Source organism: Syzygium oleosum, unplaced genomic scaffold (genome assembly GCF_021117445.2).
Source record: "Syzygium oleosum isolate NSW1041296 unplaced genomic scaffold, Sole_v2.1 Sole_v2.14, whole genome shotgun sequence".
Classification (NCBI taxonomy): Eukaryota; Viridiplantae; Streptophyta; class Magnoliopsida; order Myrtales; family Myrtaceae; genus Syzygium; species Syzygium oleosum.
In genome coordinates, this window is record NW_026607498.1 from 5,003,962 (window position 1) to 5,025,912 (window position 21,951).

General features: G+C 40.9%; 1 pseudogene; it reads left to right on the forward strand.

Annotated features, from left to right (window-relative positions):
• The first annotated feature begins 15,713 nt into the window (after positions 1-15,713).
• Positions 15,714-17,623, forward strand: LOC115691833 (beta-amyrin 28-monooxygenase-like; annotated as a pseudogene).
• Positions 17,624-21,951: the final 4,328 nt, after the last annotated feature.

The window sequence follows — 21,951 nt, forward strand, 5'->3', positions numbered from 1 at the left end:
CCAAACGCCCCGATGGGCGCTCATTCTCTGCAGACGCCAATCGAGCTCAAACAGAGCTCGAGCTTTGCCAAAGGAACATGCTTCGTCATCATGTCTGCCGGGTTCTCAGCTGTTGCTATTTTATTCACAACAATCTTGCCCTTTGCTATGACATCTCGGATGAAATGGTACCTGATGTCGATATGTTTCGTTCGCTCGTGATATATCGGATTATAAGCCAGATGTATCGCACCTTGATTGTCACAATGTATAGTGACACTTTTTTGCTCCAGTCCAAGGTCTGAGAGCAAGCCTCTTAGCCATATCACCTCTTTCGCCACAAAGGTTAGTGCCATGTACTCTGCCTCAGTCGAAGACAAGGCCACATTATCCTGTAAGGACGCCTTCCAACTTAGTGCACCACCTGCTAGCGTAAACACGTACCCCGCTAATGATCTACGGTCATCCAAGTTACCGGCGTGATCCGAATCCACATATTCTGTGGTCTTACTGCCAATGTCGTCCCTCTGGTACACAATACCGATGTCTGCTGTCCCCTTTAAATATCTGAGGATCCATTTCACAGCTTCCCAATATGTCTTACCTGGGTGCTTCATGTATCGGCTGACAACACTTACAGCTTGTGAAATGTCAGGCCTAGTGCATACCATGGCGTACATGATACTACCCACTATACTAGAATAAGGAACACGGGACATATGCTCCCCCTCTTCCTCAGTCTGCGGTGATAACTTGTTAAAAAGTTTAAAGTGTGCGGCTAAAGGAGCACTTACAGATTTTGCTGATTGCATATTAAAACGTGCCACGATCTTCTCAATATATTTCTTTTGAGATAGACGCAACGTTCCTGCATCCCTGTCACGCAAAATCTCCATACCCAATATTTTCTTAGCAGCACCTAAATCTTTCATTTCAAACTCTGTACTCAACTGCCGTTTCAGCATATTAATATCAGACATATGTTTAGCTGCTATCAACATGTCATCAACATATAATAATAGATAAATCAAAGACCCATCCTCTAGTCTCCTAAAATAAACACAGCTATCAAATTGACTTTTCGAATAGTCTTGACTAGCCATGAAAGAATCAAAACGTTTGTACCACTGTCTAGGTGACTGTTTCAGCCCATACAAAGATTTTTTTAATAAGCAAACATGGTCTTCCTTACCCGGAATAGCAAATCCCTCTGGCTGCCTCATGTAAATTCGTTCCTCCAACTCTCCATGAAGAAATGCCGTTTTCACATCTAGCTGCTCCAATTCGAGATCCTGTGCAGCAACTAAGGCAAGTAATATACGAATCGAAGTATGTCTTACCACAGGAGAGAACACCTCATTGTAGTCGATGCCCTCTCGCTGAGTATACCCCTTCGCAACAAGTCTCGCCTTGTATCTTGCTACCTCAACACTAGGAATGCCTTCCTTCCGCTTATAGACCCATTTGCACCCAACAATCTTCTGGCTTTTGGGTACTTTGACTAGTTCCCATGTCTGATTCTGATAGAGTGATTCTATCTCTTCACTCATAGCCTTTAGCCACTGCGACGACTCAGTACTAGCCATCGCTTCAGAGTAGGACGAAGGCTCATCTGCCTCCACCTCATCACCTACAGTCAATGCATAGGCAATATTAGAATAACCATAACGTACCGGTGGTTTGATTTGCCTTCTTTGTCTGCATGTGGCTATATTGTGCTGTGGCTCTACTGATTGTTCAGTATCACCGTTTTCAGGAACTGTGGCCTCATCCGCAGTCTCTTCCTCTGTTACCTCTAAGGTCTTCGGAGGCTCCACCTGAAGCTGCACCTCGCTACTAACACCACGATTCGTTTGCTCTGCCGGTTGAGTCTCAAGGCTCCTCTTTTGAAGCATTGCAGTCTCGTTGAATATCACATCTCTGCTGATCAGAAAATTGGGTGATCTGGGATCAGTGCACCACAGCCGGTAGCCTTTCACCCCTTGTGCATAACCCAGAAATATGCACTTTTTAGCCCTCGGCTCAAGCTTACCATCACTCGCATGAGCATACGCTGGACATCCGAATATTCGTAATCCAGAGTAATCAACAGGTTTCCCCGACCATACTTCCTCAGGAGTCTTTCACTCGATAGCAGATGATGGAGATCGATTAACCAGGTAACATGCCATATTCACTGCTTTGGCCCAAAATTCCCTGCCTAGTCCTGCATGCGAAAGCATGCACTGAGCTCGCTCAAGTAGAGTTCTATTCTTCCGTTCTGCAATGCCATTTTATTGTGGTGTTCCGGGAACTGTGCGGTGTCTCACAATCCCTTCCTTTTGGCAGAACTCAGTAAAATCTTTGCCACAGAACTCCATGCCGTTATCGGTTCTCAGGCACTTGATTTGTTTACCTGATTGCTTCTCAATCAATGCCTCAAAATTCTTGAACCGATCAAACACCTCGGATTTGTGCTTTACGAAGTATACCCATACCTTCCTTGAATAATCGTCGATAAATGTCAGCATATATCGGGCACCTCCTTTCGAAGGAACTGGAGACGGGCCCCAGACGTCTGAATGAATGTATTCGACCGGTTGCTTGGTCGAATGCATAGCTGTACTAAATTTAACACGGCGCTGCTTCCCGAAGATGTAGTGCTCACACAGGTCCAGCTTCCCCGTCTTCCGACCTTTCAACAACCCCCTTTCACTCAGCATTGTCATTCCAGCCTCACTCATGTGTCCGAATCGCATATGCCACAACTGAGTCAAATTTGAGTCTGACTCACCTGATGAAACTGCAGCAGCTCCGGTCACGGTCTCTCCCAGTAGATGATGGAGAGAATTTACCATCTTCCCTTTCATCACTATCATGGCACCTCGAGAGATCTTCAGTACTCCACTTTCAGCGGTGTATCTACACCCGACATCATCGAGTGTCCCCAGAGAAATAAGGTTCTTCTTGAGATCCGGTACATGCCTCACGTCTGTCAGTGTCCGCTCTACGCCATCGTGCATCCGGATCGGAACTGTCCTTATCCCCACAACCTTGTAGGCTGCATTATTCCCCATGAGAACTCTACCACCATCTGCAGTCTGGTAGGTAGTGAACCAGTTCCTATGAGGAGTCATGTGATAGGAACATCCGGAATCTAGCACCCATTCGTCTCCTGACGAACTTGTAGATACGCATAGGACAGCCTCGGCATCTGTCACGCCCCGAACCCCAACGGGCTCGCGACACCCCTTAGATGGTCGTATTGAATGCGACGTCCCAGGACGCGTCGCCGACCCAAACGAAACACGCAAAGACAAACATAAGCGGAAGCGGAAATTAAATAACCCAGACAATAAATAATAACAAAGGGATAGCACAAAACAATAATTTCAAATACACAACATCAAAAGGGAACAGTGGTTGGGTATCCTACTTCGCTATACAAAAGAGGGGCATCCAAAGATGAAACGAAGCATCAGATGCCCAAGGTCACTCCCGGTCTCTGAACCGCACGTGACAACTATCCGTCACTTCAAACCTGAAAATGTTTAACAACGGGAATGAGATTAATCTCAATAAGCAGACCCCTAAACCCCACATAGGCCAATGCGTACCCAGACAAGTTCAGCATGCAATCTAACCGATTACATATATATAATTCACATAAATTGACTTACCTCGCCATCCAATCACATGCCCACACTGCACATTCGTCAAATCATGATAATGCAATAATATCCCGAGAATATAACACAATCACTCGAGCGCCATCCACACTTGCACTCAACCAATCCAACCAAACATCCACACGTACATTCAACCAATTCAACCAAATATCTACATATTCATCCAGCCAATCCAACCACTCACATTACGCACACGTGCCCAACCAACTATCCACGACCCGCGTCAACGCGCCTCAGGTCTATTCTCATAGCCCGCGTAAACACGCCTCAGGCCCAATCACACGACCCGCGTAAACACGCATCAGGTCCATTCTCACAGCCCGCGTAAACACGCCTCAGGCCCAATCACACGATCCGCGTAAACACGCCTCAGGTCCATTCTCACAGCCCGCGTAAACACGCCTCAGGCCCATTTGGCACACCGGCCATTCATGCTTTCACACGGACCGCCGTCAACACGTCCCAAGTCCGTAGCCCTCCGATCAATCCGAGCTCAATTCTAATGACCGACGTAAACACGTCCCGGTCTAACACACCTTTAACGGGCCACCGTCAACACGTCTCAAGTCCGCATCCATTTGGCACATCGGCCATTCATGCCTTTCCACGGACCGCCGTCAACACGTCCCAAGTCCGTTCTCACAACCCGGGTCAACACCCTACAGGTTAGCAGCCCTCCGATCGATCCGAGCTTGGTCAAGCAGACACACACGCCACTTAATTCATCCATCACTCTAGCCCATTAAACCCCATCTACCATTGCAAGCCCGAGCCCATATGATATACATTAAACCAACCACGAATAATTAACGCGAATCATCGCCACACAAATATTGAATCACACACGAACAATCCAAAATCGCGGCATAAATTCCAGCATCAACGGCCCCCAAACTAACCCTAAAATTAGCAATAAACCACCTCGATTCAGCCTACGTTCCAACCCAATCACCCATCCCGAACTCACCACCATTTTCTTCACTAAACCGCACCAAATCAGCCACCCAATCCGTACCAAACAGTCCATAACAGCCACTATTTCCACTCCGACGACCCCTAAACAAGTCTATTGATACCCAAAGTCCTAGACAAGGTTTAGGGTGTCGCTTACCTCGACTTGAACAAGAAAACGAGGCTGGGCAGCGGGGAAATCACCGGGACAGCAGCGGCAGCGGCGACCCGACGAGGCTCTCGACCACAGCCGGGCAGCAGGGCAGCAAGGTGGGTCCCGGCTGAGGCGGCAGCAGCTCGGCGGCAGCAGGGGCGAGCAGAGGCGTCGCCGGAACAAGCAGCAGCTCCGGCGGCGACGGGCGAACAGAAGGCCGAACGACCGAACAGGGGAGGGGAGGCGCTGGGTTGGCCGGAACAGGGGAGGGGGTGGTTCTGGGTGGCCGGCCAAGCGGTGGGGTGGCGGTCGGTGGCTGAGGCAGCGACGGTTGGCCGGGGCGGCTCGCGGCGGCGAGCAACGCCGGCGCGGCCAGATCTGGCCCGAGCCGGAGGGAAAGAGAGAAGGGAAGGGAGAGATGGGAACGGTCGGGCTCGAGACGATCGGCGGCACGGACGGCGACTCCGGGTCGACGGAAACGCCGGCCGGACGGGCGGTGAGGCGCGCGGCGGCGGACGGTGGCGCGGTGGAAGACACACACGCGGAAGGGAGGAAAAACCAGATCTGGAGCAGGGGAGGAGACCCAGCCGGTCGGGGGCGGCGGCTGGCGGACGGCGGCGCGGCGGTCGAGCTAGCTGGCGACGGCGGCGGCGACGCGCGGCGGCCAGGCGAGCTCAGGCGGTCGGCGTCGGGCAGCAGGGAGAAGGAGCAGAAGCAGGAGCAGAACCAGATGCGGGAGAAAGAAGGAAGAAGAAGAAGAAAGAAGAGAGAAAGAAAGGAGAGAGAAGAAGAGAGAGAGAGAGAAGGTCTGAGGAAAATGAGCGTGAAGAGACACGTGCAGGGGGGGCCATCGTGCGCAGCAGAGGGGGAGGAGAGAGAGAAAGAAAGAGGGAGGGAGAGAGAAAGAGTAAGAGAGAAAAATAAACGTTCATTCAAATAATTATTGCGATCCAAGGGCCCATATTTAAAATAAAAAACGACCCAGCGGTCCAAATTAATCCTAGAATATAATAAGGGACAAAGGCCAAATTAATTAAATCAAACTACCACGAAGGAAGTCTACTAGTCCAAATTCGCACCCGGTCAAAAATCCACTTTTCACATATTTCGAGCAATCTCGAGGCCGACCACAATAATATCGACACCGTCCAATTAAATTCGTCCCGAAACTCCGAGAAATTCGACACCAAAGTTTGGGCTCTAAATAACGGCCAAATTCGATCGAGTGCGATTCTAGCGAAATCTCAATTTTAAAAATAATAACTGAGAGTGATCAGTTCCCGGGCGAGATTTTTACTATAAGCACACTGACGAATTTCACGTTTTATAAATCCCAAAAATGGACCGAAATTCGAAATGTCACAGCATCACTGGTACTCTCTTCAGCAACATTCGCCATATTGTTTGTGGCATTTTGCTCACCGCCTTTATTTCTCAGCTTTGGACAATTTCTCCGTATGTGCCCTTCCTCGTGACATTCAAAGCACTTCACACGACCTTTGGATTTTCTATATAGCGACTTCGATCTACTTTTACCTCTGCTGCTGCTGGGCCCCGATGTTGGTCTCTACCTCGAACCATCAGTCCTCGCTCTACGTCTTGCACTAGAGTGTCATCTCGCAACTTTCTTTGCCACTCCTTTGAGAACAGGGTGGATTTTACCTCTTCTGAGGTAATCGTAGTACGCCCCTGTAACAAGGAGTCAGTAAAGTGCTCCCATGACTCTAGTAGAGATGCCAACAGCATCATTCCTTGTTCTTCATCGTCTAAAATTTTACCGACATTCTTCAAGTCCATCATGAATTTATTAAACTCATCTAAGTGGGATCTGATGGATGTACATTCATGGTATCGGAACTGAAACATCCTCTTTAGCATGTATAAGTGATTGTTCAAACCATTCGTTACATAGAGGGCCTGAAGTTTTGCCCACAACGCCGCAGCATCCTTCTCCTCGGCCACCTCTATTAGCACTTCATCTGATAGGTTCAATAGGATTATGCTCATTGCCTTCTCCATCAGCTCGTCTTTTTCGCCATCTCTCATTATTTCGGGTAAGTTATCCTTACCCTCCAATGCCTTGGCTAAATCTTGAGTTGTTAATAGCGCATTCATCTTGACGCTCCATAACCCAAAGTTGTTCCTCTCGTTAAATTTCTCAACTTCTACTCTTGCTCCAGACATAATTGCAAAGTCTTAGCTCTAATACCAATTGTTGTAGGATCGGTGATGCGGCGGAAGCGGATCGTAACTTTGCAATTAAGTCGGGAGCCGTAGAAACGATAGAGAAATAAAACGAGGAACAATACAAAAGGACACGAGAAATTACGTGGTTCGGTCCGAATGTCGGAACCTACGTCCACGAGGAGAACCGGTAAATAATCCATTAATAAATCGAAGAATTACAGGATTACAATCACTCACATTCAAGTATTTTTCAGCCTTATATATATACCCAACATCTACTGTTGTAAAATTTGAATGGCTTCGAATCAAAGAGCAATCAAGTCGGACTTTGAGGCGTGATATCACTTTCCTTAAGGATTTATTTGCCCCACAATGTTGCTAATGGTCACCGGCAAAAATCCTCCAGGATACAACAAAGTCTCAAAATGAGAATACTAGATAGCAATTCTAGTATTTCTCCAGGGTCTCTCTAGGAAACAATTGAAAATGATGGCTGTAGTTTTTCGAAAGAAGACTTGAAAAAATTGATTGATTTTCCTTCTTGCGAAAAACTGACATATAAAGAAATCGGTCTTCATAGGCAACTCTTCACGAAAGGTTGCAAAGCTAACAAAGATATTCCTTCGGAAGAAGTTGCAAACTAAACAAATGCAACCCTTCGGAAAAGGTTGAAAACTGAACAAGTATAATATCCAAAAGTTGTCTTGAAAAGACACATGTAAAATTCGGAATAAAATAAAATAAAATAAAAAATATATATAAATAAAATTCCGAATTTTCATAATTTCGAAAATTATTTAATAAACAAAAAACAACCTTTCAACTAATAAAGATTAAGGAGATAACCTTACAAAATAAAATAAAAAATAAAGGGAAGTGCTAAGTGCGCCTAATAATCGCGCCAAAATCGCGCAATTATTCGCGCACCCGCACGCGGGTATTGTGTAGACTAGCACACACCCCATTGTCTTCACTCTAAGGAGTAAGAAGACACTCACAGTTATAAAATGGTCTATTTACTCAAAACTTTTTTACGTGGGATAAAGGAAAAAGTATTATTTTGTTTGTTTTACAAACAAACATCCAACATCTACAGTGTTTAACAACTCCACTTGATGGACTCGACTTTTACGTACAAATCTCGCACAGCTCAAGCCTCTCACTCTTTGGAGCTTTCTCTCGTCTCTCGGCTATTTCTCCCTCGAGCTTCCATCTATTCGTCCGCGGTTTTCCTCTTATAGGAGAACAAATGGCCCCATCTTCAGAAGTCCATGCAATTAATGATGGTGTGTACGCATGACCATCATGCACCGCCAATGAGAAAATGAGCATAGCTTCTGCCTTCTTTCTTCCTTCATTGAATAACAAAAGGACAAATGAAGCCCACAGAAATTGACCAGAAGGGAGGAAGAGAAGTTCGGTGCCCACGTTCTTCTAAGTGGGTGCATTCACATCATGTGCATGCATTTATGAGGAAGAAGAAAATGGGACGCAGCTCCATTGATATGCATGACAGCAAAGTCGAGTCATGGGCTCATTTAATTAATAGAAGACAAATATGGCTAAAATTTCTTTTATGCGCAGAGAATATCCAGAATGCTTCTTCCTCTTTGTCTGCTCATCATTGCGTTTTGTACGACTTTGAACAATAAATTTTTCACGTGTGCATAGGGTGTCGTACGCGAACTCAAACTCGAGACATAATTTAACAAAATGATGTATCCAACAAAATGATCGGATTGCTCGTTGCAAGTCATGATACCACCAGTACATCTATCACCGTAATAGTGAACTATCTAGCTTCATTGCTCCACATCTATGAGAAAGTTTACAAAGGTAACTATTCTAGTTATTATGGTCTTTTGAAGCAAATCAATGTAGTTTGCATATATTCGACTCACTGGCTTCACGTCAACAGAGCAAATGGAGATTGCAAAGTCTAAAGCCGCTGGTGAACTGCTGAATTGGGAGGATATTCAGAAAATGAAATACTCATGGAACGTGGCCCGTGAGTCAATGAGGCTAACTCCACCTGCACAAGGAGCATTCAGAGAGGCCATCACTGATTTCACTTTTGCTGGTTACACAATTCCAATGGGATGGAAGATAATTGTTTACTTATGACCCTTTTTTTTTGCATGGTTATCCAATGAATCAATTCATAGGGTCTACTAGTGATAATATGCATTGATTTTCTTCAACTTTTTTTCTTTGCAGACATTTTAGACGGTGTATACAACTCACAAGAACCCCAAGTACTTTCCTGATCCTGAGAAATTCGACCTCTCAAGATTCGAAGGAAATGGACCCACACCTTTCACCTACGTTCCCTTTGGAGGCGGACCTCGCATGTGTCCTGGAAAGGAATATGCTCGGCTCGAAATACTTGTTATCATACATAATCTCGTGACGAAATTCAAGCTTGAGAAGGTCATTTTGGATGAGAAGATCATCTACAATCCCTCACCTATCCCTGCCAACGGTCTTCTTATTCGCCTCCGACCACTTAAATAATAGCCTAGCTTACTCTTATGATCTTAAAGCTTGTGAAGCTCATATACGCTTGCTCACGTTGTACACCAAAGATCTTTTTAATATTTTCTACTGGAGTCTTTTTATTTCATTTTCCCCAGTGTAATAATGTTCTTCAATCAAAAATAAAATTTTCACTCAGTTCCCCCAGAATATCTATATCTTCCCTTATTTGTTTTGCATAATTTGTTTTTTCTTTATTGGGCATGAGTGCAGATGCCCTTTTGCATATATATTTTTGATAGTAATCGATAGCGAGTGATTTTGCAATGCTGAAGAACATATTCATCTATATTGATCATGTCTTAAACCAGAACCTTGAATTTGAACCGCACCATAAGTCAGAATTAGTGCCACGGAAGGAGACTCGGGGTAGTTGTAATATCATAACTTGCATTATATATATTTTTATACTTTCATAATATTTACGATTTACAATGACTTTTCAAATACTCTAAGCTTTTGTAGGTTGATTGCTAAATCTATAATAAAGTTTGACAGTCCTCTAATTCAGGGATCTTTATTTAAAGAACCATTTAAAAATGCACTAATTTCCTTCTTTTAATCCAAAAAATGCACCAATTTGATACTAAAATCTTGTTTTCGGATAAAATGGTAACTTCAGAACTAATATTGGTTTTCGGTTGTATTTTCTCCCTTATGTCCGAGAATTAATATTAAAGAAAATTTTCGCTGAAATTAAGTTGTATTAGTTATGGACTACATTGGTTTAGTTAAAAGGTTTAAGACTCGGTGGAACTCAATACAACTAGTTTATGACTGATTCTGCAATTTTCCTTTGGTTTGAATGTATTTTCTTTTATGTGTCCGAGTGTCAATTAAAGAAAAAATTCCAATTTAATGAAGTCGTACTAATATTGGAAAATTTTGATTATATGCAATAATATAAAGTGCGATACTTCTAATTATTCCTCGTGACATGCATGTACTAGCGCAAATTAATTTTGGCATATGCCCGAGGCAATTGTGGGAAAGGAAGGTATTCCATCGTGACTTGATACTACAAAATAGCATTTTATTATGAAATTATAATTTCTGTAATAGATATTAAAATTGAAATAGGACTGGAACCGTGTGCTTTTGTGTGTTCATCCAGTATGTTTCGTCAATATTTGCAAGCTATATACTTTGAAAATCTGAAAATATGACAATGCCGACTGGATTAGTACTCATAAATCTTCCACAAAATCAAAATGAAGATTGGGTACAGCATTTCCACATGACAGAAAGAAAACGTGGTTAATTGATTAAATTGATCTTTAGGGTTTCATTTCTTGTTGGCCAACATTGCGAATTGTCCAAAAATCACGCGAGGCTTCTAATAAAACAATCCGTAATTACTTATTTCTCGATAATTCATCTCCGTCATAGTCATATGCGATTTCCTTGTTTTGTTCACGAATTGATTTTTTGCTAGTAATAATTAAACCCAAATAACTTAGAGAACCATTCTAGAAAGGAACACCACGGTTCTCTAGTGCACAAGTCAAAGTTGATGAGCATAAATTATTATTATTATTATTATTATTATTGTTATTATGATCTTTAGGGTTTCATTTCTTGTTGGCCTAGGTTGCGAATTGTCCAAAAATCACGCGAGGCTTATAACAAAACAATCCGTAATTACTTATTTCTCGATCATTCATCTCCATCGTAGTCACACTCAATTTCCTTGTTTTGTTCACGAATTGGTCAGCTTGAATGGTTTGAACTTTATAAGAAGGATGCCTCTTATATAAAAATCACTAATTTAGTTGGTGTGTCATATTTTATGAGATGATATCTCTTTCAACATTTAGCGAAAGATGAATGTCATCTGATATTTTTAGAGTAGGAACCCTTGAGGAAGCATTTTCTGCATAAAAGTACAGTTATGCAGAAGAAAGAATTGTGTAATTCATATATATTTATGTGTGTTTCATAACGGATAGTACATGGGCTATTTTATAGACTATATGAGATAACTATTTAAGGTAATAAAATTGTAGATGATCAATCAGAGATATGCACAATTAATGAAGATATTCCATCTGTGAGATTTGGTGGGACTATTGCCAACTGTTCTAAAAGTTTAAATTATTAGATAAAGACGTTGTAACACTTTCCCTCACGCTTAGTCTGGTTTTTTTGCCCGATACTAAGTATGGACATATTTAATTAGGGAAGCAAATGGGGCTTAGAAAGATTTGAATTTAGAACCTCTTGCTTTAATACCATATGATATTTGGTGGGATCACTGCCAACTGTTCGAAAAGCTTAAGCTAATAAATAAAGACTTGATTTAATATTTAATTATTCTAACACTATCTACGTGAATTAATCTATGAGAATTAAGTAAGATTTTACTCACAGGGTAACAAGCGGATTGCGTGGGCTCCTCCGACATGAAGGAGTTGCAACCTAACTGCGGTTGCATCGAGGCATGAGCCAGATTCAGTCACAACAGCCAGAGAGAGAGATGGGTGGGTAGAAATATTCTATGATGTCAAACACATTTTCATGTTTGAATATTTTAATAGAGGGTTAGTAAAGTTAGGTAGGTTCAGGTCCAGCCAACTCTTTTCCACATTCGCAATCAGTAACAGTTTAACTCCAAACTCCAAACATACATGTCACTAATCCAATGACGAATGTATATATATCTACACAAACGGAAGTGAAAATAATCCTTAAAAAAATATCAAAATGGGGTTGAAATATAAGTGAAAATATTTGATAGAGGTGGAAGAATTTATGGTGCACTATGATGTAGTAAGTGATTCTAGATGCTCAGGCACGGTCTTCGTACGATTAACTTCAATCAACGTTGGAGACTAAATATAGAATTAATCATACCCCTCATCGTTAAATTAGACTAAGTCAATCAACGTTGGAGACTAAATATAGAATTAATCATACCCCTCATCGTTAAATTAGACTAAGTCAATCAACGTTGGAGACTAAATATAGAATTAATCATACCCCTCATCGTTACATTAGACTAAGTTCATTCCAAATGAATTAAAAATTCCACTCCCAACGACATTACGCCCAAAGGTCACTATCCTTTGAATCGGCCCATTATGGCTACTAAATCTTAATTATTAAATAGTTAACAAACAAACCATCATTCAATACTTCACCTGTCACTTCCCACTAAGATTACACAGAATTTTGATATTCTTGTAAGGACGTACTCGATTGGATCAGATTTAAAAAAAGGGTTTTATATACTATTATTTGCAAGCACATAGCTTAAATATCCTTAAGCATTGCTGTTGTTTACACCACCCACCAAATTCTGTTCTTATAATAGCTAATACTAGAGCAAGATCTCCATCGGAGTCCTATATTATTGTCTCAAAAGGGTGAATTAAGTTAATTTACTCCCCCTAAATTAAGAAAAACATTCCACATTCTATTTGAACTCATTTCTAACTCTCTTTCTTAAAGGAGAAGAATATCATTTTGTACTTTTGAGCTATCCTTTGAATATTGAAAATTGTCCACATCAACGCCGGCCGAGCCACGTAGGATGGTCAGCATCCATGTTAGTACTGGCCAAGCAAAATTGGCCGGATGAATTGAATTGACACAAATGCAAAATGTTTAAGACTGAATTTGCACAATTGCAATAGGTTTAAAAGTATTTTGGTAATTCTCCCGACAAAGTGATAAAGAGGATGCTGGATAAGATGACATCCTAGTGGGAGTGATGGAGCATCGTATTGTGAAACTAATGAAAGAGACGGTAGAAATAAAGTTAGTTTTCTTGGGTCAAAGAAACATCAAGTTTCCGGGCAGTGACAGTTTGGACGTCCACAAAGTACTTCCGTTTCAATATTGATGCTCAAAGACAATTTACAAGATATTTGTGAAATTGTTATTGCCGATCAAATGTTCGTCGTTTTCTTTTCGATTATAAAGAATATGAGAGGTGAAGTATTCAATGATGGTTTTGTTTGCTAATGATGTAATAATTAAGATTTAGTAGCCTTAATGGGCCGATTTCAAAGCATAGTGACCTTCATGCGTAATGTAGTGGGGATGCGGTTGATTCTATTCGGTTGGCAAAAAAAGTAATAAATAAACATATTACATGTTCTACGTCTTTCAATTTAACCAATTTTAGTCATTTCGACTAATTTTGACTGAAAATCATTAAGGTGGATGCCAACTATCTCATGTGGAACGGCCAGCACTAAGGTGAAAAATTTATATTATTATTTTTTTGAATTTTTTTATTTTATTTTATTTTTTTGTCATGGTGGCCAGCGAACCTGATGAGCGCCTACAAGCCCCAATCGGTCACTTGGCAAAGGGTCATTTCTCCCAGATCTAGGCGAGGCCTTTGTGGCTTTAGATTTGGTGAGGGTTGCTAGCAACCCTCGTTGGCCACAATGAAAAAATTATTAAAAAATTCAATTTTTTTTAATTGTAAAAATTGTCTTTGACAGCTCCAATCGTTCCAAATTGCACGACCAATATCCACGTTAGCGATTTTCGATCAAAATTGGGCTGAATGATTCAATTGACAAATTGTTAGAAGCTTTATGATTAAATTGGCTAAATTCAAAGGTTTATGACTGAATTAACATTCGTCCAATAAGTTTATGGCTATTTTGATAATTTTCCCTTAAACAAAGACCGGGCCTGAGTATCTAGAACAACTTAGGTAATCAAAGTCCACCATAAATTCTTCTACCTCTGTCATTTATTGTCACTTATATTTTAGCCCCGTTTGGTAGTCTATTTTAAGAATTAATAATAAGTCCACTATAGTGTATATATATGCATATACATTCACCATTGGATGAGTGACATGTATATTTGGAGTTAAACCGATCATATGGATGATGAGATAATCATATATAACTTGCCTTTTTCTTTCAAATGTGAAAAACGAGTTGGATAGATCTGCATCTACCAAACTTCAATAGACCTTTTAATATATTGACACATGACAAGTGTGTCTCACATAAGAATTAGCGACCACAGCGAACGCTGCGGCCATTGCCATCGCCCCCGGTGCCGCAACCGCGTCTCCTTTCACCAGCTCTTCGGCGGACTCTCCCTCCCCTCACCAAAGGAGGCACCTCCACAACAATGACAAACATCGAGGACAGCAGCCTCCATTGCCACTCGCACCTCTGCGATCGACCCACCACAACATCTCTCTCTCTCCTTCTTCTTGTTACCTTGTGGGTAAAATCTTACTTCACATGGATGTGAATTTTTTTCTTTTTTTTGGTGCTGTGTGAATTAATTGAATTGTGAGTTTAGAATATCTCGTCTTATAAAATAACACAAATATGTCACATAAAATGAAGATGTACGGAGCTTGACTCTGACTTTACACCCTCGTAGTTGATAATTAATGGCCTAGAAAAGATAGGTAACTAAAAAATTGATTAACAAATGTACGATATGCAATGGAGAGGGCAATATACACATTAATAATTTAAAAAATCTTAGAAAAAATACATACATATTTTTGTATTTGTCTCTGAAATATAGATCAATCGTTCTATTTTTCCTTCGATTTAGGAAAAATTGAAATTACCCTAAGCCGATCCACGTCGACTTGAAGATTCCAACCTCACCGCCAGACGACAATAGTCCATGTTTTCCCAGCGACGAATACCACTATACATTTTCGAGTTATCAGAATAATAATTCTTGGTTTTGGCTTTTGCGCTGGTACAAATAGGTGACATTAATTCGATTAAAAAAAGGATATTTTACAGTGAGATTAACACAAATTTTTTTAATGATTTTCACTAAAGAAGAGAACATGCATGACTTTGAAGTGTTCCACAATGTTTGCCTAGAAGGAAACAGAAAAGAAAGAAAAGCAAAACGCTTGGACCAATATAATTGGTGTTCATTTGCCATGATATTATCACTTTGATTTGGCTTTAAACTTGCATTAGCTGTAAGATCAGTGAGACGTTAATTTCAATTTTAAATTGCACATAGTTAATTTGATCATACAAAACAAAAGGAAGCATTTACACGGGAAAGGAACGTCTATGTCCTCAGTGATATAACCCAAAAGAAGGAACAAATTAGAGGAGAATCTTCTTACAAACACAAAAATGAGTATCTTGGATAAGTGGCCAAAGCAGGCCAATTTTTTCCCTATATAAATCTTGATGATGATTTTCCTCTTCATTCTCATCCTTAGTCAATCCGTTTCTTGCCAAATTATCAGTAATTGTCTTCTGAGAGAGAGAATAAAAATGGATTTCTATGCCACATGCGTTCTCTACGTCTCTCTTTCTCTACTCTTCTTCGTATTTTGGAAGAAGCGCGTCACTCCTCGCCTACCACCTGGCACTAAAGGATGGCCCATCCTCGGCGAGACCCTGGAATTCATGGCCGCTGGAAGGAGCGGCTGTCCGGAGAAATTCGTGAATGATCGGGCCGCCAGGTACTCGCCGGATGTCTTCCAGACCAACTTGTATGGGAAGGACATGGCCGTGTTCTGCGGCGCCTCCGGCAACAAGATCCTGTTCTCTGGCGAGAACAAGTATGTCACGCCCTGGTGGCTCGAATCCATGAGGAAGATCACCCACTTCCCGGAAACCCTAGGGAACATCAATAGCATGGATGTCAAGAAGAAGCGCAGCTTCCTGTTGGAGTTCCTGAAGCCCGAAGCCCTCCAACATTACGTACCAGTTATGGACTCCATGACTAGGGACCACTTGGCCACCGATTGGTCTCCACAGAAGGAAGTGAAGGTCTTTCCTCTATCAAAGAGCTATACCTTTGCTTTGGCGTGTCGCTTGTTCATGAACATCAAAGATCCTGAGATTGTGTTGAAGTTCGCCAACTCGTTTGCTCGAGTTGGTCCTGGGTTCACCGCTGTGCCAATAAATATCCCTGGCACGCCATTCAACAGAGCAATGGAAGGAGGAAAAGTTATAAGGCAAGAGCTCTTGAACTTAATTAGGCAAAGGAAGATGGAGATTTCAGAGGGCAAAGACGCGAATGCGAGGGACTTCTTGTCTCGATGGCTTCTTGATGGAGATGATGACGGGACCATTTTCTATGACATGGATGCTTCCAACAAGATCATGGGATTGCTCATTGCGAGTCACGAGACCACCAGCACTTCGATCACCGTCGTGGTGAACTATTTGGCTCAGTTTCCTCACATCTATGAGCGGGTACATCAAGGTAATAAATTTCAAATTAGACTTCGCTTTTGATATACTTATCAAATGCCAACCTATTCGGCTTATTATGAAGGGATGGAGAAACAACAGAAAGAACAGACCAGTGCATTTAGGGTTTACACGGGCCTCGTATACATGTGCCCTTTTTTAACCTAATTAGGCTTTTAGGTTAGATTTTCGAGCCCGTGGTCATAGGCAGATAAAACTATTTTGGGGCAGAAACCCTAATTATGCCAAATCAAAATAGGAAACTCAGTAAATAAAGAAATTGTTTTGAAAACGGTCCGATCATGTAGCTTAATTAATTAACCCTCCTGGCTGAATCTTGAGGCCTGTAAATTCAGTATATGCTTAACAATACACTTCTCTAATATCAATAGAACAAATGGAGATTGCCAAATCTAAGGGTCCGGATGAATTTCTCAACTGGGACGACATTCAAAAGATGAAGTATTCGTGGAACGTGGCATGTGAGTCGTTGAGGTTGTTACCACCTGCACAAGGGTCATATAGAGAGGCAATGACGGATTTCACTTTCGCTGGTTATACAATTCCAAAGGGATGGAAGGTAATTCTGGAATCTGTATTGAGTGCTCTTCAAATGCTTAGTTGTGCCATGAGTGTATCAATAATCGGTGTAATGACGCATGCATGTTGATTCTCACTGTTTACTAGACATTTTGGACGGTGTACTCAACGCACAAGAACCCCAAGTATTTCCTTGATCCTGAGAAATTTGACCCCTCAAGATTCGAAGGAAGCGGCCCGCGCCTTTCACCTACGTTCCCTTTGGAGGTGGACCTCGGATGTGCCCTGGAAAAGAGTATGCGAGGCTTGAAATACTTGTTTTCATGCACAATTTGGTGACCAAATTCAAGCTCGAGAAGGTCATACTGGACGAGAAGTTTATCTATGCTCCGTCGCCAGTTCCTGTCGAAGGACTTCTTATTCGCCTCCAGCCCCACAACTAGATAGCTTCGAGCTATTTATATGATTTCACAAGGCTTCTCGAAACTTGGTTGCGAGTACTCGCATCATAATAAGTATGATTTCACGGCTTCACCCCAGCAGCAGCCGCAAAAAATAATATTTGATCATTGTCTTTGTATGTTTATGATTTAAACTTGTTATTTTCAGCTCATAATGATTCTCGTGCACTTGACCGCTTGATGCACACCTGTGGACACCACAGAATTCGAACAGATTTCAGAGGCAAATGCATGCTCTCTGCAAATCTTGATGAAAACGCACGAACCTATCATTAATTAGGTTTTTCGTGAATGGGCTCTACATAAGTTTAGTTGAGTTCATCAACAGAGTCCAAAAACTCATTAAAAAGTCTAAACAAGATGGGTAGAGCACTTCATGAAATTCAGATATGTTAATTAATAATTTGATGGTGAACATGCACTAGAGTCCAAGGGGAGTCTTTTTTCCTGAACAAAAAAATAATTCGTGTCATACCAAAAAAAAAAAAAATCGTGCACATTGGTCGTCCATGAGGAGCTTTTGAAAAGGTTTTTATCGTGGTACTGTACAAGTGTGTGCATATATAGGCAATATTTTCATCTAACCTTTTCTTCCAACCAGATATTTTAATCGTGGTACTATACATACAGAATTATCACCTCGATGTAGTTTTAACTAATTTCCATTATCATATAAAAAGAGATACATTTTTCTTCATATCAAGTTTGAAAGAAAGTTCCTCCCGCCAATTGATTAGTAAGTCACATTCATATGATGGTCGAGTACAGCGACACCAATCGAAAGTCTGGTTGGATAATGAGAGGCAAATATGTCGTATGTACTTATATTCTAGAGTGATGCGGATCTTCTAACTCGGACAGTCCTCACATTTGTGTCTCGATCAATCCGCAATCGTTCGTCCATGTAAATGAGGCATACATCAACAATTAAATTAGGTTGAGGTGCCCAAGGAAGCACTCTCCATGATAGAGAATCCACATCCGTTCCGGAGTCCACATGAGGAGCAATTTATACATATAGTAAATTTGAGAAAGTAAGTAGGGTCGATCCTTCATGATACTCATATTTACCTGTAGTTCCAATACCACAAATTTATTAGGCCTATTGAGCTCATCTTTCAAGTACATGAAACACACTATAGCTTTAGGTAGATTATATTAGATAACTTTGATTTAGTGCTGCACTTTAAACCTAAGGCGAGGTAAAATCCAGATCCAATCATAAATCTTTAAGGGTGGGATATACGTAGATTGGATAGTAATATTACAGCAAGAAAAAAACAAAGACAGTAGAAAAAGGCAGGGTAAGTACACTTATAGTCCTAAAACTTGTCACAAAAGTGCAATCGAATCCTAAAACTTTTAAAATATGCAACCAAGTTATAAAACTAGTCACGAAAGTACAATCGAGTCCCAAAACTTTCAAAAAGTGCAATCAACGGAAAGACTTGATTGGACCAATTTGACAAGTTTTAGGATTTGATTGTATTTTTTGAAAGTTTTAGGGCTCGATTGCACTTTCATGATAAGTCTTAGAACTTTATTGCATTTTTTGAAAGTTTTAAGATTCAATTGCACTTTTCTAATAAGTTTTAGGACTTCCAGTACAAAAGGTACGTGGCAACTTGTTAGTAGTCTGCCCTAGGAATCAATCAAGGTTAGTGCTCTAATATTAGTTGTGGATTAGGTTGTGTTGGAAAACCGACCTTCACTATACTTAGGTAGTCATAATGTCTTGCTAGTGACCGCTTATGACTTGTGGGCCAAAAAGGGTTTTGAGCACATTGCTAATGTTTCGTGAATCTACAGGGCCGCACACAATAGCGAACTGAGTTAATATTTTCTGTACGCCGGGATCTACTTAAAATAAGAAGTAGATTTTAATTTATTCTCCTATTCAACTTATCTACGCGGTCGTGCACGTTATGAGATAACGATTAAACGTACGATTGAAGGTGGACATTTTGGCGAGCCCAAATTGCCCGGCCCCACTTCTTTTAATTCGCGTAGATAATGAGGCTATATATATAGCATGTGGGATCGTTCTCTGTTCAGAGATCTTTGAAAGAGTCTCAAAGATCAAAGGCGATCAGGAAAAGAAGTCCAAAATCTTTAGTTAGTACTTGGATCGTTGGAGACTTCCGTTCGTGTGTGTGGATACCGGTAGAGGCGCAATACTTGGGGCGCTAATCCAGACACAATCGATTGTCAATTTACCTTCGATCTACAAAAGGTACATGTCGAACTTCTATTTAGATTTCAATATACGCACGGATCCTGTCTAGGGTTTCGGTTTATAAATTCCGCTGCGTTTTTTAGCACTTGAGAAACCCTTCACAACTTGCAGTCATGACCACCTTGCCTCTGGCCCAATCTTAACGACCATTGGTCAACCGTAAAGATAATTCATAATAGGCTCATTAAACATAGAGAAACGTAACACAAGGCCATCGTGAACGGAAATCCCATTAAAGGACCCAAAGCATATTCACATTTCCACCGGATGACAAGAGCCCATTTTGTTGAGATGAACCTGGAAATTATGTTAGAAAAATCCATATTGACGAGCTCAGACTTAAGCCCGCTCTTGTCAATCTCCCCAGGTGGAGGTGTCAAGCTTTTGCTTCGTGCTCACAATAAATACCTTCAGAGCCTCACACCAAATGGTATCAGAACTGGTGATTGATTGGTGGTCCACTCCCAAAGTATTAGATTTCCCGCCAATGACCGATGAAGAAAAACAGAAAAATTCAGAAAATCTTAAAAAGATTGCAAAAATCGTTTACATCAACACCGACCATGCCACGTAAGAAAACGTTCGGTGCTTATTGGGTATCCACGTAAAAATTTCCAGGTCAAAATTAGCCGGGATGACTAAATTGGTAAATCGTTAATTGGTTTAAAACTAAATTAGTGTTGTAAAATATTGCGTTGCAAGAATATAATAGAGAGAATAGAGAGAGATTAAGTAGAGAAAGTAGATAAACACCAAAGATGGTAGAGAAAGTCAGAGGAGAAATTTTATTTTCACTGTATATTTTCCTCTTTCATTCTCTTCTTTTGTTCTGAATTCTCTTACACAATGACCAAAACTAAGCTCCTATTTATAAGAAAACAAGGATGCACATATCATTAATGTCAATGTATTGAATATATACATTGAATAGGGAGATGGGCATTCATTGGAGATGTATGTAGAATGTAGGTTACAAATGTACCATAATAGGTACATTGAATATTCATTCATGTATGTAGGTTACGAATGTGCCATAATAGGTACATTGAATATAATTAATATTCATTCATGTATTTCATAACACTCCCCCTTGAATATTCATTGTATTCATGAATGTGCATTGAATGATACTGCCTCATTAAAAATCTTAAGCCGGAAAAGCCCAGTGGGACAAAAACCGGACAAAAGGGAAAAAGAGTACATAGCATAAATTTTATGATCTCTCCCTTTTATGGATGCATTAATTGCCTCATTAAAAACCTTAAGCTGGAAAAAACCCAATGGGACAAAAACCGGACAAAAGGGAAAAAGAGTGCAATGCATAGTTCACAATATCTCCCCCTCAATTTGAGCTATATAGCCACTACTGGGGCTAGTCAATCTTGCATCTTATGAACTCGCCGCATACCAATGCCATATACTAATTTCTCAAAAGTTGACGTTGGCAATGATTTGTTAAAAAGATCTGCAAGATTATTTATGGATTGAATCTGCTTAACATCAATTTGTCGACTTTCTTGGAGTTCATGAGTATAGAAAAATTTTGGCGAGATATGCTTGGTCCTATCACCTTTGATATACCTCCCCTAACTTGTGCAACACAAGCAACATTATCTTCATAAATTATAGTGGGAGAATTTGTAACCAGTGTTAAACAACAAGAATTGTGAATATGTGTTATAACGGATCTTAACCAAACACACTCTCTTCCAGCTTCATATAAAGCAATAATCTCAGAGTGGTTAGAAGATGTAACTACTAGCGATTGCTTCGTAGAACGCCAAGAAATGGCGGTGCCGTTAAAACAAAATAAATAACCGGTTTGAGAGCGAGCTTTATGTGGATCAGATCTATATCCAGCATCAGCATATCCAACTAAACCAGAGGTAGTGGAATGCTTGGAATAATATAATCCCAAATCTATGGTTCCTCGGGGATAACGAAAAATATGTTTAACTCCATTCCAGTGTCTCCGAGTTGGCTCAGAACTAAAACGTGCCAATAAATTTACCGCAAAAGCGATATCTGGTCTCGTACATTGTGCCAAGTACATCAAAGCCCCAATTGCATTGAG